This window comes from Ipomoea triloba, chromosome 7, assembly GCF_003576645.1.
Source record: "Ipomoea triloba cultivar NCNSP0323 chromosome 7, ASM357664v1".
In the NCBI taxonomy this organism is placed as follows: Eukaryota; Viridiplantae; Streptophyta; class Magnoliopsida; order Solanales; family Convolvulaceae; genus Ipomoea; species Ipomoea triloba.
The window spans coordinates 22,718,773-22,734,748 of record NC_044922.1 but is presented as its reverse complement, the minus strand read 5'-3'; the positions used below and the strand labels follow the sequence as shown (position 1 = coordinate 22,734,748).

At 33.1% G+C, this 15,976-nt stretch overlaps 2 pseudogenes; both read left to right on the top strand.

Moving 5' to 3' along the window:
• The first annotated feature begins 6,236 nt into the window (after positions 1-6,236).
• LOC116024350 lies at positions 6,237-8,899 on the top strand (annotated as a pseudogene).
• A 2,531-nt stretch (positions 8,900-11,430) lies between these two features.
• On the top strand, positions 11,431-14,092 carry LOC116024349 (annotated as a pseudogene).
• The last annotated feature ends 1,884 nt before the right edge of the window (positions 14,093-15,976 follow it).

Here is a 15,976-nt window from a genome sequence, read left to right as displayed (position 1 = left end):
ATCCATTACTATTGCCAAGTATTTGTTATATATATATATATATATATATATATATATATATATATATATATATAAAAGACCTAGCAATTATTGATACGATCCGTTAATACGACATGAAACCAGACACGAAAATAATGGATTAATGTTTAGCCTTAACGCGTCTCGAGTCGTTAACAGGTTTACCCATTAAGGACTTGTTATGTTTCATGTCTTAATGGGTTAATCCGTTAAACCCATTGTGTGTGTGTGTGTGTACACATAAATATATATATAATATGTAAAAACTAATCAAGACACTCAAATCTTAGATTTTAAAATTTAATTACATTTTAGCATTGCATATGCCTGCATTCACCAAAAAACTTTGAGAGTTTAAATATGACTATTTATGTAAGTTAAATTGACCAATTTTAAGTAAAAATGAAATCACACAAAGGAAAATAAAATTTCAAAGCTATGCAAGGGAAAAAAGAAATATGTTATTTTTAGTTTCTTTTAACTTATGTTATTATAGTGTTAAAACATGATATTGACAGAGTAAAGCTTGCTGAAGTGAAAATAATATACTTTGGATAAACATGCATGGAAGATCATCATAGAGTTTGTATGAGACTAAAGACTTTGGAATTGTTCCATTTTGTCATCAATAGGCATATTTTACTGCATTTGTTTCATATTTATATTCAGAATAATATTTAATATCTAAGATGCTTATAAAAAATCTTAGCCTTTTAAGTGCACAGACACACACACACACACATATGAAAACTGTTTTAAATTACTCTTAGCCTTAAGTGCACAGACACACACACATATATAAAGGGTATAACTTAAGATTTTAGTCCCAAATACCCTCACTTCAACTTTAGCACAAGAACAAAAAACAAAAATTGTTTTTTTCCCTTCCTTCAAAGAACCCCTCTATTAGGCATTTTTAATCGTCAAAGTAATATATAGAGGGCAAGTACGTACCTTATGATTTGATGACATCTCTTAATTTTTCACAATGATGATTGCAAAATAATATTTACACCTTCACAATGTTTCTAATACTAATATTCTTTTTTGCAGGACACAATTTCAGATAGAAGGGGCAAAAATTACCTAAGTCTAAAAGATGACTTTATTTAACAAAGGTATAATCTATACTCCTAACTTGTAATTTCATAATTTGTGATTTGTTTCCTATGCAAGTTATTTTTTTTAGTTTTAATAATAATATTAATTCTATTTGTTTATCATTTTCAGTTATTCTATTTCATCAAAAAGAGGTACTCAACAATACAAAATTGTGAGGAAAATATTGCAAGGAAATAAAATAATCTTAAAAAGCTAAGTATCAAACTTCTATAATATTTTCCCAGTTTTCAATATTTATATGTATATCTACATGAAATATGAATGATGTGCACTAATACATGTTTTACTTGATATTTGTTAGTGAATTAGTGTTGCATTTTTTGTCCTATGTATCTTAGGTTAAGCTAAGTGTCAAACTTCTTCTTTTTTTTTCTCAGTTTTAAATATTTATGGGCATATAAATGAAATCTGAACTATGTGCATTAATAGATGTTTTAGTTGATGTTTGTTAGTAAATTAGTTTACCATTTAGTTGTGCTATATGTCTCTTAGGCTTAATTCTGTGTATTTACATAGGAAAAGAGTTAATTACCAATTTGGTCCCTCGACTATTGGGATTTCACCACTTTGGTCATCGACTTCTAAAATTATCCAATTGCATCCTCGACTATGCAAACGTTAACCGAAATGGTCCTCAGTCTATTTTACAGTCAAACTAGAAGTGTTCACATTTGCGACGTCTTCTTGGAGAAATCTCAGCACCCTCCCCTTCCCTTAACAATTTCGTCAATGACGGCGAGGCGGCGGTGACCGCCACTAGACCTCAAAAGAGGTTAGGGTTAGGTTTTACGATTTGGGGATTTTCTCTCTTCTTTCTGTAAAGAGCAGGCTGGTAAACTATGAGCTAAACACAAAGTGAAGAAGAAGAAGAAGGTGAAAGCATGGTGGTTGATTGGAACTAACCAGGGTATAGAGCAGGGAGGAATGGGGGTTCGGTGATAAACACTATTTTTATATTTAATTTAGATTAAAATTTTAGTTTTATTTATTTAATATTATATTTATCTTAAACTTTATTTTATATTTTATATTAATATTGAATAATTAAGCTTAGTTGTTAAATTGGGCTGACACGTACTACTTTTCATTTTAATTATTTTATAATTTCAGAAGTCCAATTCCATTTAACATTAAATAGCCATTTTAATTTGGAGCATTGTGCGTAGACGGCNTTGGATAAACATGCATGGAAGATCATCATAGAGTTTGTATGAGACTAAAGACTTTGGAATTGTTCCATTTTGTCATCAATAGGCATATTTTACTGCATTTGTTTCATATTTATATTCAGAATAATATTTAATATCTAAGATGCTTATAAAAAATCTTAGCCTTTTAAGTGCACAGACACACACACACACACATATGAAAACTGTTTTAAATTACTCTTAGCCTTAAGTGCACAGACACACACACATATATAAAGGGTATAACTTAAGATTTTAGTCCCAAATACCCTCACTTCAACTTTAGCACAAGAACAAAAAACAAAAATTGTTTTTTTCCCTTCCTTCAAAGAACCCCTCTATTAGGCATTTTTAATCGTCAAAGTAATATATAGAGGGCAAGTACGTACCTTATGATTTGATGACATCTCTTAATTTTTCACAATGATGATTGCAAAATAATATTTACACCTTCACAATGTTTCTAATACTAATATTCTTTTTTGCAGGACACAATTTCAGATAGAAGGGGCAAAAATTACCTAAGTCTAAAAGATGACTTTATTTAACAAAGGTATAATCTATACTCCTAACTTGTAATTTCATAATTTGTGATTTGTTTCCTATGCAAGTTATTTTTTTTAGTTTTAATAATAATATTAATTCTATTTGTTTATCATTTTCAGTTATTCTATTTCATCAAAAAGAGGTACTCAACAATACAAAATTGTGAGGAAAATATTGCAAGGAAATAAAATAATCTTAAAAAGCTAAGTATCAAACTTCTATAATATTTTCCCAGTTTTCAATATTTATATGTATATCTACATGAAATATGAATGATGTGCACTAATACATGTTTTACTTGATATTTGTTAGTGAATTAGTGTTGCATTTTTTGTCCTATGTATCTTAGGTTAAGCTAAGTGTCAAACTTCTTCTTTTTTTTTCTCAGTTTTAAATATTTATGGGCATATAAATGAAATCTGAACTATGTGCATTAATAGATGTTTTAGTTGATGTTTGTTAGTAAATTAGTTTACCATTTAGTTGTGCTATATGTCTCTTAGGCTTAATTCTGTGTATTTACATAGGAAAAGAGTTAATTACCAATTTGGTCCCTCGACTATTGGGATTTCACCACTTTGGTCATCGACTTCTAAAATTATCCAATTGCATCCTCGACTATGCAAACGTTAACCGAAATGGTCCTCAGTCTATTTTACAGTCAAACTAGAAGTGTTCACATTTGCGACGTCTTCTTGGAGAAATCTCAGCACCCTCCCCTTCCCTTAACAATTTCGTCAATGACGGCGAGGCGGCGGTGACCGCCACTAGACCTCAAAAGAGGTTAGGGTTAGGTTTTACGATTTGGGGATTTTCTCTCTTCTTTCTGTAAAGAGCAGGCTGGTAAACTATGAGCTAAACACAAAGTGAAGAAGAAGAAGAAGGTGAAAGCATGGTGGTTGATTGGAACTAACCAGGGTATAGAGCAGGGAGGAATGGGGGTTCGGTGATAAACACTATTTTTATATTTAATTTAGATTAAAATTTTAGTTTTATTTATTTAATATTATATTTATCTTAAACTTTATTTTATATTTTATATTAATATTGAATAATTAAGCTTAGTTGTTAAATTGGGCTGACACGTACTACTTTTCATTTTAATTATTTTATAATTTCAGAAGTCCAATTCCATTTAACATTAAATAGCCATTTTAATTTGGAGCATTGTGCGTAGACGNAAAAAAAAAAAGAAGAAGAAAAAGAAAGAAAAGAAAAAGAAAAAAAAATGAAAAGTAGCGGTACAAAAAGAGAAAAAGAGAAAATGGAATTATCATTTTTGGTTGTTATTAGTATTTCTCATGTTGAACAAAGCATGAATAGGTTGTGCTCATATGGAGATGTGATAGTTTATTTGGTTGGAGTTGAGCTATCAAAATAACAAGAGCGATTGGGTTCATTTGGTCTTTATTTTTGAGTTAGTTCATTTAATCATGCTCCTCTAGTTTTGAAGGCTTTTTGAACTACTTTTCCAAATAATTCCTACCCTTTGCCCTAAGCCCCATTACAACCTTGGAGAAAGTCCTTATGATTTGATCATGCATGTTATCTTGTAGTGGAGAATGAGAAGATATGCAAGTCTATGGTAGAGCATTTCTATAGGAATTGATTTGAGTGAAATCTATACACCCTTCAAACACTTTTGAGTGATGAGTGATATACCCGTGAGGGCTTGGTTATTTAGTTTACTCCATTTTCAAATAAACTACTAACTAATTATTTATAATGTGTTTGAGACCAACGTTCATGAAGTGTTATGAGTTTTTATATATTTATGTTTTCTTAAATAATGTCTTTGCTTGAGGACAAGCAAATGATTAGTGTGGGGATTTTGATAAACACTATTTTTATATTTAATTTAGATTAAAATTTTAGTTTTATTTATTTAATATTATATTTATCTTAAACTTTAATTTATATTTTATATTAATATTGAATAATTAAGCTTAGTTGTTAAATTGGGCTGACACGTACTACTTTTCATTTTAATTATTTTATAATTTCAGAAGTCCAATTCCATTTAACATTAAATAGCCATTTTAATTTGGAGCATTGTGCGTAGACGGCGACTGCAAGATTTCTTCTACGAACGAATTCCGTGAATTGCTACTATACAAAGACGTGGACTTCTGTTGCGATGCTGCGTATGGACGTGCGACAGATACGGACTGTGTGCGGCAAGCATTTTCGGGTAGATTTCGACCGCAAGTCACTCCTTCGAATGAACGGTTGAATCTAAACCTAAATTAGTATAAATAGGCAAGGAGTTCAGTAGTAAAATCGTCAGTTTTTGTACGAAAGAATTTCATATATATTGTAAACACTTCCTACGATGTCCTGCTAAGTTCTTATTTTTCCAATTCGAGGATTATGGAAGTTTGATTATACAAGACCAGTAAGCTTTATTTAGCCTAAATTATTCTTTGCGCTTTATTATCTATATATCTTCTGTTATATTCATATATATGAATTATTGCTTGATTAATTGTTGCAATAGGGCCCATTGTTCAATTATCAAGTTATTAAATTGCTAGTCAGAACCTTGAATCCGTAACTGTTTAAGTGTTTTGATGTTAGTAGCAAATAGCACATTTTGATTATAACTGATTTTCAGTTTGTGTTATGGAGATATATAGTCTAGCTTAAATGAACCGAGCTTATGAGTTTGTTGGCTAGGATTGGTAGTCTTTCTAATTCGATAATGCTAGTAGTAAATTAAATCCTAAGAGCTTTTTTAGGGTTGTTTATTAGCTAGGGAAGTAATTAAAGAGCTTGTTTTAATTACCGACGAAGTAAGGAAAGACAGGTTGTTAGAGCTTGTTAATAACCATAACCAATCTAGTAAAGAGTAAAGTTAGTTTGGCTTGCAAATCAATATCTGTCTTGTTAGAATTAAACTGATATGATTCCTTGGGTTGGATACCATTTGCCATTGACGTTTAGTTGATAATTATTTGCTATTTGATATTATTTTCTATTTTATTGTTGCTATTTAAGTTTCGATTCTCATTTCATTATTTATTAAATCTATTGCTAAAGATAAGTCTAACCAGTCTCTGTGGATACGACCTTACTCATCACTATTACAATTCATAAGAGTAAGTATTTATTATTTGTTGGTTTCGACACCCATCAAATTTTTGGCGCCGTTGCCGGGGATTGGTGTCAATTAGATTTATTTTTATGCCACGTTCTTCTCGTACGGGTCAATTGCAATACGATCCCGAGATTGAGAAGATTGCAAAAAAGTTAAGGAAGGAGACTAGATTGCGTAAAAGTAGTGTACTTTCTTCAACATCTGTTCAATCAACTACCACAATTGAATCAATTGCATCTTGTTGTGATTCCGAAAAAGAGCAAACAATGGCCGAAAATCAAGTAGTGGCTGAAGAACAAAGAACTTTAAGGGAGCTTTCTGCACCAAATCTAAATCAACAACCCCTTTGTATTCAACATCCTGCCTTAGAGGTTGGTTTTGAATTAAGGTCAGGTTTGATTCAACTACTCCCAACATTTCGTGGTCTTGAAAATGAAGATCCACATAAGCACCTAAAGGAGTTTCACGTGGTGTGTTCGAGCTTCAAACCGCAAAGAGTGACGGAAGATCAAATCAAACTACGTGTTTTCCCATTCTCATTAGCCGATAGAGCAAAGGATTGGTTATTTTACCTTCCTTCAGGCTCAATCAACACATGGGCTGAAATGGTAAGATTATTTCTTGAAAAGTTTTTTCCAGCATCACGAGCTGCCAGCATTAGAAGGGAAATATGTGGCATCAAGCAAAGAGACACAGAGACTCTCCACGAGTACTGGGAACGTTTCAAGCAACTGTGTGCAAGTTGCCCTCAACATGGAGTTTCTGAACAGCTCCTCATTCAATACTTTTATGAGGGATTGCTTCCCATGGAAAGAAAGATGATGGATGCAGCTAGTGGAGGTGCTATAGTGAACAAAACGCCACGAGAAGCTAGAGATTTGATATCCATAATGGCTGCCAATTCACAACAATTTGGATGTAGACAAGACATACCTTCTAGAAGAGTGAATGAGGTGAACATTTCTTCCCTTGAGAATAAAGTATCTCACTTAACTACTCTTGTTCAACAGTTAGCTCTAGGAGGTGCGCATCAGGTAAAAGCTTGTGGGATATGTGCTGCTACTGGACATCAAACAGACATGTGTCCGACACTTCAATATGATTTTTGTGAGCAAGCTAATGCTGTTGGAGGCTTTCCAGGCCAACCACAGAGAAATTATGATCCCTACTCAAATGCATATAATCCAGGATGGAGGGATCATCCAAATTTCAGCTACAAACCACGTCCACAATTTTCACAGTTTCAGCCTAGACAACCCATTCAGCAACAACCTTCATCTTCACAACAACCATCTTCTAATTCAAGTATGTCATTGGAGGATATTGTTAAGTCACTTGCCATTAACACACAACAATTTCAGCAACAAACACAACAATTTCAGCAACAGACACAACAATTTCAGCAAGAAACAAGAACAAGTATTCAACACTTAGAAAGTCAGATGAGCCAGCTAGCATCTACTGTGAGTAGATTGGAGTCTCAAGGTAAGTTGCCCTCACAAACTATTGTTAATCCAAAACAAAATGTGAGTGCAATTACCCTGAGAAGTGGAAAAGAGTTGGAAGAACATACTCAAGTGAGGAAAACACCCAACCGAGATAAGGAAACTGAAAAGGAGGTCCATCAACCTCAAAATGATTAAAAGCCTGTCAAAGAACATCCAAAGTCTTTGGTAATTCCTCCTCCTTTTCCTAGTAGGTTGGCCAAATCCAAGAACACCGCAGAAGAAAAAGAAATTCTAGAGACATTTCGAAAAGTTGAGGTAAATATTCCTTTACTTGATGCTATTAAACAAATTCCTCGATATGCTAAGTTTCTCAAGGAGTTGTGCACAAATAAAAGAAAGTTGAAAGCAATGAAATGGTAAGCATGAGAGAAAATGTTTCAGCTATCCTTCAAAAAAAGTTGCCTCCTAAATGCAAAGATCCAGGTATGTTCACTATCCCTTGCAAAATTGGAAATGTTAATGTTGAAAGCGCAATGTTAGATCTTGGAGCTTCAATTAATGTCATGCCCTTATCTGTTTATTCATCTTTAAATGTTGGCTCCTTAAAAGAAACTGGTGTAATTGTTCAACTTGCTGATAGATCGAATGTTTATCCTGTGGGGGTTTTAGAAGATATTTTAGTACAAGTTGATGGGTTAATCTTTCCTGCTGATTTTTATGTGTTGGATATGGAAGAAGATAATAATCCCCCTAATTCTTCATTGATCTTATTAGGGAGGCCATTTTTGAAAACATCTAAAACTAAAATTGATGTGCATGATGGTATATTGACAATGGAGTTTGATGGTGACATTGTTAAATTTGATATATTTAATACTACCACGAAACATCTGAATGGCATGTCATCTGTTTTTGTTGTGGATATTTTATTGCAAGAAGATTATCATTTGATTGGTGGTGATAAACTGAATGTTGCGTTGAATAGAAATCCTGACTTTGAAGATGTGTTAGGAAGAAAATGGCGTCTAGCCAAAGACGTTAAAGAAAAGCGCTACTTGGGAGGCAACCCAAAGGGAGTTTATTCTACTCTTCCCTTTATTTGTTTTACATTTTTATTAATTTTTCTCTTATCTTTACATTCTATTTAACATTGAGGACAATGTTGAGAATAAGTGTGGGAGGGGATATGATTATTTGCTACTCTTATTTTCTTCTCTTCAAATTGAAAAAAAAAAATCTTTCTTTTTTCTACTAAAATTTTCCAAAAAGTAATAGTATTTTTACTAAAATTCATAACATAATTGAATAATTGATCTTGCATATTATGAGTATTTAATTAGTGTTTTGTTTGATATGGTGGTGGCTAAACTAACCAAGCATGAACCTGTGAGATATTTGAGCCTTTGACTGACACTTCAGTCCAATTATTTTGTTCTTGTGTGATATCTTTCATGGACTTGTATCTCTAGAACTTGCCTTGATTCTCTTTAAAGCTAATTTGATACATGCATGATTTTTAATATGATTAAGGTCATCTTTGATTTTTAGCCTCACTAGCCAAATAGCCTTTTCATACCCTAATCATTTTCCTTTGTCAGCCACTTTGAGCCTGTAAACCGTATTTTTGTTCTTATTGAGCCACATTATAATAAGCCTCATACCTGAAATTAATTTCCTTAACCCTGCCTAGAGGACTAGGGGATCTTTGATTGGGTAAATGATAAGGATTGAGTGTGGGGAAAGAAGTTGGCAAAAGTGTGTATATGAGTGAGAATAATGCAAGTGTCATTGGAGTTCTAAGAGCTTTTTGGTTGGTGTTTTCAAAGAGAAAAAAAAAAAAAGAAGAAGAAAAAGAAAGAAAAGAAAAAGAAAAAAAAATGAAAAGTAGCGGTACAAAAAGAGAAAAAGAGAAAATGGAATTATCATTTTTGGTTGTTATTAGTATTTCTCATGTTGAACAAAGCATGAATAGGTTGTGCTCATATGGAGATGTGATAGTTTATTTGGTTGGAGTTGAGCTATCAAAATAACAAGAGCGATTGGGTTCATTTGGTCTTTATTTTTGAGTTAGTTCATTTAATCATGCTCCTCTAGTTTTGAAGGCTTTTTGAACTACTTTTCCAAATAATTCCTACCCTTTGCCCTAAGCCCCATTACAACCTTGGAGAAAGTCCTTATGATTTGATCATGCATGTTATCTTGTAGTGGAGAATGAGAAGATATGCAAGTCTATGGTAGAGCATTTCTATAGGAATTGATTTGAGTGAAATCTATACACCCTTCAAACACTTTTGAGTGATGAGTGATATACCCGTGAGGGCTTGGTTATTTAGTTTACTCCATTTTCAAATAAACTACTAACTAATTATTTATAATGTGTTTGAGACCAACGTTCATGAAGTGTTATGAGTTTTTATATATTTATGTTTTCTTAAATAATGTCTTTGCTTGAGGACAAGCAAATGATTAGTGTGGGGATTTTGATAAACACTATTTTTATATTTAATTTAGATTAAAATTTTAGTTTTATTTATTTAATATTATATTTATCTTAAACTTTAATTTATATTTTATATTAATATTGAATAATTAAGCTTAGTTGTTAAATTGGGCTGACACGTACTACTTTTCATTTTAATTATTTTATAATTTCAGAAGTCCAATTCCATTTAACATTAAATAGCCATTTTAATTTGGAGCATTGTGCGTAGACGGCGACTGCAAGATTTCTTCTACGAACGAATTCCGTGAATTGCTACTATACAAAGACGTGGACTTCTGTTGCGATGCTGCGTATGGACGTGCGACAGATACGGACTGTGTGCGGCAAGCATTTTCGGGTAGATTTCGACCGCAAGTCACTCCTTCGAATGAACGGTTGAATCTAAACCTAAATTAGTATAAATAGGCAAGGAGTTCAGTAGTAAAATCGTCAGTTTTTGTACGAAAGAATTTCATATATATTGTAAACACTTCCTACGATGTCCTGCTAAGTTCTTATTTTTCCAATTCGAGGATTATGGAAGTTTGATTATACAAGACCAGTAAGCTTTATTTAGCCTAAATTATTCTTTGCGCTTTATTATCTATATATCTTCTGTTATATTCATATATATGAATTATTGCTTGATTAATTGTTGCAATAGGGCCCATTGTTCAATTATCAAGTTATTAAATTGCTAGTCAGAACCTTGAATCCGTAACTGTTTAAGTGTTTTGATGTTAGTAGCAAATAGCACATTTTGATTATAACTGATTTTCAGTTTGTGTTATGGAGATATATAGTCTAGCTTAAATGAACCGAGCTTATGAGTTTGTTGGCTAGGATTGGTAGTCTTTCTAATTCGATAATGCTAGTAGTAAATTAAATCCTAAGAGCTTTTTTAGGGTTGTTTATTAGCTAGGGAAGTAATTAAAGAGCTTGTTTTAATTACCGACGAAGTAAGGAAAGACAGGTTGTTAGAGCTTGTTAATAACCATAACCAATCTAGTAAAGAGTAAAGTTAGTTTGGCTTGCAAATCAATATCTGTCTTGTTAGAATTAAACTGATATGATTCCTTGGGTTGGATACCATTTGCCATTGACGTTTAGTTGATAATTATTTGCTATTTGATATTATTTTCTATTTTATTGTTGCTATTTAAGTTTCGATTCTCATTTCATTATTTATTAAATCTATTGCTAAAGATAAGTCTAACCAGTCTCTGTGGATACGACCTTACTCATCACTATTACAATTCATAAGAGTAAGTATTTATTATTTGTTGGTTTCGACACCCATCAAATTTTTGGCGCCGTTGCCGGGGATTGGTGTCAATTAGATTTATTTTTATGCCACGTTCTTCTCGTACGGGTCAATTGCAATACGATCCCGAGATTGAGAAGATTGCAAAAAAGTTAAGGAAGGAGACTAGATTGCGTAAAAGTAGTGTACTTTCTTCAACATCTGTTCAATCAACTACCACAATTGAATCAATTGCATCTTGTTGTGATTCCGAAAAAGAGCAAACAATGGCCGAAAATCAAGTAGTGGCTGAAGAACAAAGAACTTTAAGGGAGCTTTCTGCACCAAATCTAAATCAACAACCCCTTTGTATTCAACATCCTGCCTTAGAGGTTGGTTTTGAATTAAGGTCAGGTTTGATTCAACTACTCCCAACATTTCGTGGTCTTGAAAATGAAGATCCACATAAGCACCTAAAGGAGTTTCACGTGGTGTGTTCGAGCTTCAAACCGCAAAGAGTGACGGAAGATCAAATCAAACTACGTGTTTTCCCATTCTCATTAGCCGATAGAGCAAAGGATTGGTTATTTTACCTTCCTTCAGGCTCAATCAACACATGGGCTGAAATGGTAAGATTATTTCTTGAAAAGTTTTTTCCAGCATCACGAGCTGCCAGCATTAGAAGGGAAATATGTGGCATCAAGCAAAGAGACACAGAGACTCTCCACGAGTACTGGGAACGTTTCAAGCAACTGTGTGCAAGTTGCCCTCAACATGGAGTTTCTGAACAGCTCCTCATTCAATACTTTTATGAGGGATTGCTTCCCATGGAAAGAAAGATGATGGATGCAGCTAGTGGAGGTGCTATAGTGAACAAAACGCCACGAGAAGCTAGAGATTTGATATCCATAATGGCTGCCAATTCACAACAATTTGGATGTAGACAAGACATACCTTCTAGAAGAGTGAATGAGGTGAACATTTCTTCCCTTGAGAATAAAGTATCTCACTTAACTACTCTTGTTCAACAGTTAGCTCTAGGAGGTGCGCATCAGGTAAAAGCTTGTGGGATATGTGCTGCTACTGGACATCAAACAGACATGTGTCCGACACTTCAATATGATTTTTGTGAGCAAGCTAATGCTGTTGGAGGCTTTCCAGGCCAACCACAGAGAAATTATGATCCCTACTCAAATGCATATAATCCAGGATGGAGGGATCATCCAAATTTCAGCTACAAACCACGTCCACAATTTTCACAGTTTCAGCCTAGACAACCCATTCAGCAACAACCTTCATCTTCACAACAACCATCTTCTAATTCAAGTATGTCATTGGAGGATATTGTTAAGTCACTTGCCATTAACACACAACAATTTCAGCAACAAACACAACAATTTCAGCAACAGACACAACAATTTCAGCAAGAAACAAGAACAAGTATTCAACACTTAGAAAGTCAGATGAGCCAGCTAGCATCTACTGTGAGTAGATTGGAGTCTCAAGGTAAGTTGCCCTCACAAACTATTGTTAATCCAAAACAAAATGTGAGTGCAATTACCCTGAGAAGTGGAAAAGAGTTGGAAGAACATACTCAAGTGAGGAAAACACCCAACCGAGATAAGGAAACTGAAAAGGAGGTCCATCAACCTCAAAATGATTAAAAGCCTGTCAAAGAACATCCAAAGTCTTTGGTAATTCCTCCTCCTTTTCCTAGTAGGTTGGCCAAATCCAAGAACACCGCAGAAGAAAAAGAAATTCTAGAGACATTTCGAAAAGTTGAGGTAAATATTCCTTTACTTGATGCTATTAAACAAATTCCTCGATATGCTAAGTTTCTCAAGGAGTTGTGCACAAATAAAAGAAAGTTGAAAGCAATGAAATGGTAAGCATGAGAGAAAATGTTTCAGCTATCCTTCAAAAAAAGTTGCCTCCTAAATGCAAAGATCCAGGTATGTTCACTATCCCTTGCAAAATTGGAAATGTTAATGTTGAAAGCGCAATGTTAGATCTTGGAGCTTCAATTAATGTCATGCCCTTATCTGTTTATTCATCTTTAAATGTTGGCTCCTTAAAAGAAACTGGTGTAATTGTTCAACTTGCTGATAGATCGAATGTTTATCCTGTGGGGGTTTTAGAAGATATTTTAGTACAAGTTGATGGGTTAATCTTTCCTGCTGATTTTTATGTGTTGGATATGGAAGAAGATAATAATCCCCCTAATTCTTCATTGATCTTATTAGGGAGGCCATTTTTGAAAACATCTAAAACTAAAATTGATGTGCATGATGGTATATTGACAATGGAGTTTGATGGTGACATTGTTAAATTTGATATATTTAATACTACCACGAAACATCTGAATGGCATGTCATCTGTTTTTGTTGTGGATATTTTATTGCAAGAAGATTATCATTTGATTGGTGGTGATAAACTGAATGTTGCGTTGAATAGAAATCCTGACTTTGAAGATGTGTTAGGAAGAAAATGGCGTCTAGCCAAAGACGTTAAAGAAAAGCGCTACTTGGGAGGCAACCCAAAGGGAGTTTATTCTACTCTTCCCTTTATTTGTTTTACATTTTTATTAATTTTTCTCTTATCTTTACATTCTATTTAACATTGAGGACAATGTTGAGAATAAGTGTGGGAGGGGATATGATTATTTGCTACTCTTATTTTCTTCTCTTCAAATTGAAAAAAAAAATCTTTCTTTTTTCTACTAAAATTTTCCAAAAAGTAATAGTATTTTTACTAAAATTCATAACATAATTGAATAATTGATCTTGCATATTATGAGTATTTAATTAGTGTTTTGTTTGATATGGTGGTGGCTAAACTAACCAAGCATGAACCTGTGAGATATTTGAGCCTTTGACTGACACTTCAGTCCAATTATTTTGTTCTTGTGTGATATCTTTCATGGACTTGTATCTCTAGAACTTGCCTTGATTCTCTTTAAAGCTAATTTGATACATGCATGATTTTTAATATGATTAAGGTCATCTTTGATTTTTAGCCTCACTAGCCAAATAGCCTTTTCATACCCTAATCATTTTCCTTTGTCAGCCACTTTGAGCCTGTAAACCGTATTTTTGTTCTTATTGAGCCACATTATAATAAGCCTCATACCTGAAATTAATTTCCTTAACCCTGCCTAGAGGACTAGGGGATCTTTGATTGGGTAAATGATAAGGATTGAGTGTGGGGAAAGAAGTTGGCAAAAGTGTGTATATGAGTGAGAATAATGCAAGTGTCATTGGAGTTCTAAGAGCTTTTTGGTTGGTGTTTTCAAAGAGAAAAAAAAAAAGAAGAAGAAAAAGAAAGAAAAGAAAAAGAAAAAAAAATGAAAAGTAGCGGTACAAAAAGAGAAAAAGAGAAAATGGAATTATCATTTTTGGTTGTTATTAGTATTTCTCATGTTGAACAAAGCATGAATAGGTTGTGCTCATATGGAGATGTGATAGTTTATTTGGTTGGAGTTGAGCTATCAAAATAACAAGAGCGATTGGGTTCATTTGGTCTTTATTTTTGAGTTAGTTCATTTAATCATGCTCCTCTAGTTTTGAAGGCTTTTTGAACTACTTTTCCAAATAATTCCTACCCTTTGCCCTAAGCCCCATTACAACCTTGGAGAAAGTCCTTATGATTTGATCATGCATGTTATCTTGTAGTGGAGAATGAGAAGATATGCAAGTCTATGGTAGAGCATTTCTATAGGAATTGATTTGAGTGAAATCTATACACCCTTCAAACACTTTTGAGTGATGAGTGATATACCCGTGAGGGCTTGGTTATTTAGTTTACTCCATTTTCAAATAAACTACTAACTAATTATTTATAATGTGTTTGAGACCAACGTTCATGAAGTGTTATGAGTTTTTATATATTTATGTTTTCTTAAATAATGTCTTTGCTTGAGGACAAGCAAATGATTAGTGTGGGGATTTTGATAAACACTATTTTTATATTTAATTTAGATTAAAATTTTAGTTTTATTTATTTAATATTATATTTATCTTAAACTTTAATTTATATTTTATATTAATATTGAATAATTAAGCTTAGTTGTTAAATTGGGCTGACACGTACTACTTTTCATTTTAATTATTTTATAATTTCAGAAGTCCAATTCCATTTAACATTAAATAGCCATTTTAATTTGGAGCATTGTGCGTAGACGGCGACTGCAAGATTTCTTCTACGAACGAATTCCGTGAATTGCTACTATACAAAGACGTGGACTTCTGTTGCGATGCTGCGTATGGACGTGCGACAGATACGGACTGTGTGCGGCAAGCATTTTCGGGTAGATTTCGACCGCAAGTCACTCCTTCGAATGAACGGTTGAATCTAAACCTAAATTAGTATAAATAGGCAAGGAGTTCAGTAGTAAAATCGTCAGTTTTTGTACGAAAGAATTTCATATATATTGTAAACACTTCCTACGATGTCCTGCTAAGTTCTTATTTTTCCAATTCGAGGATTATGGAAGTTTGATTATACAAGACCAGTAAGCTTTATTTAGCCTAAATTATTCTTTGCGCTTTATTATCTATATATCTTCTGTTATATTCATATATATGAATTATTGCTTGATTAATTGTTGCAATAGGGCCCATTGTTCAATTATCAAGTTATTAAATTGCTAGTCAGAACCTTGAATCCGTAACTGTTTAAGTGTTTTGATGTTAGTAGCAAATAGCACATTTTGATTATAACTGATTTTCAGTTTGTGTTATGGAGATATATAGTCTAGCTTAAATGAACCGAGCTTATGAGTTTGTTGGCTAGGATTGGTAGTCTTTCTAATTCGATAATGCTAGTAGTAAATTA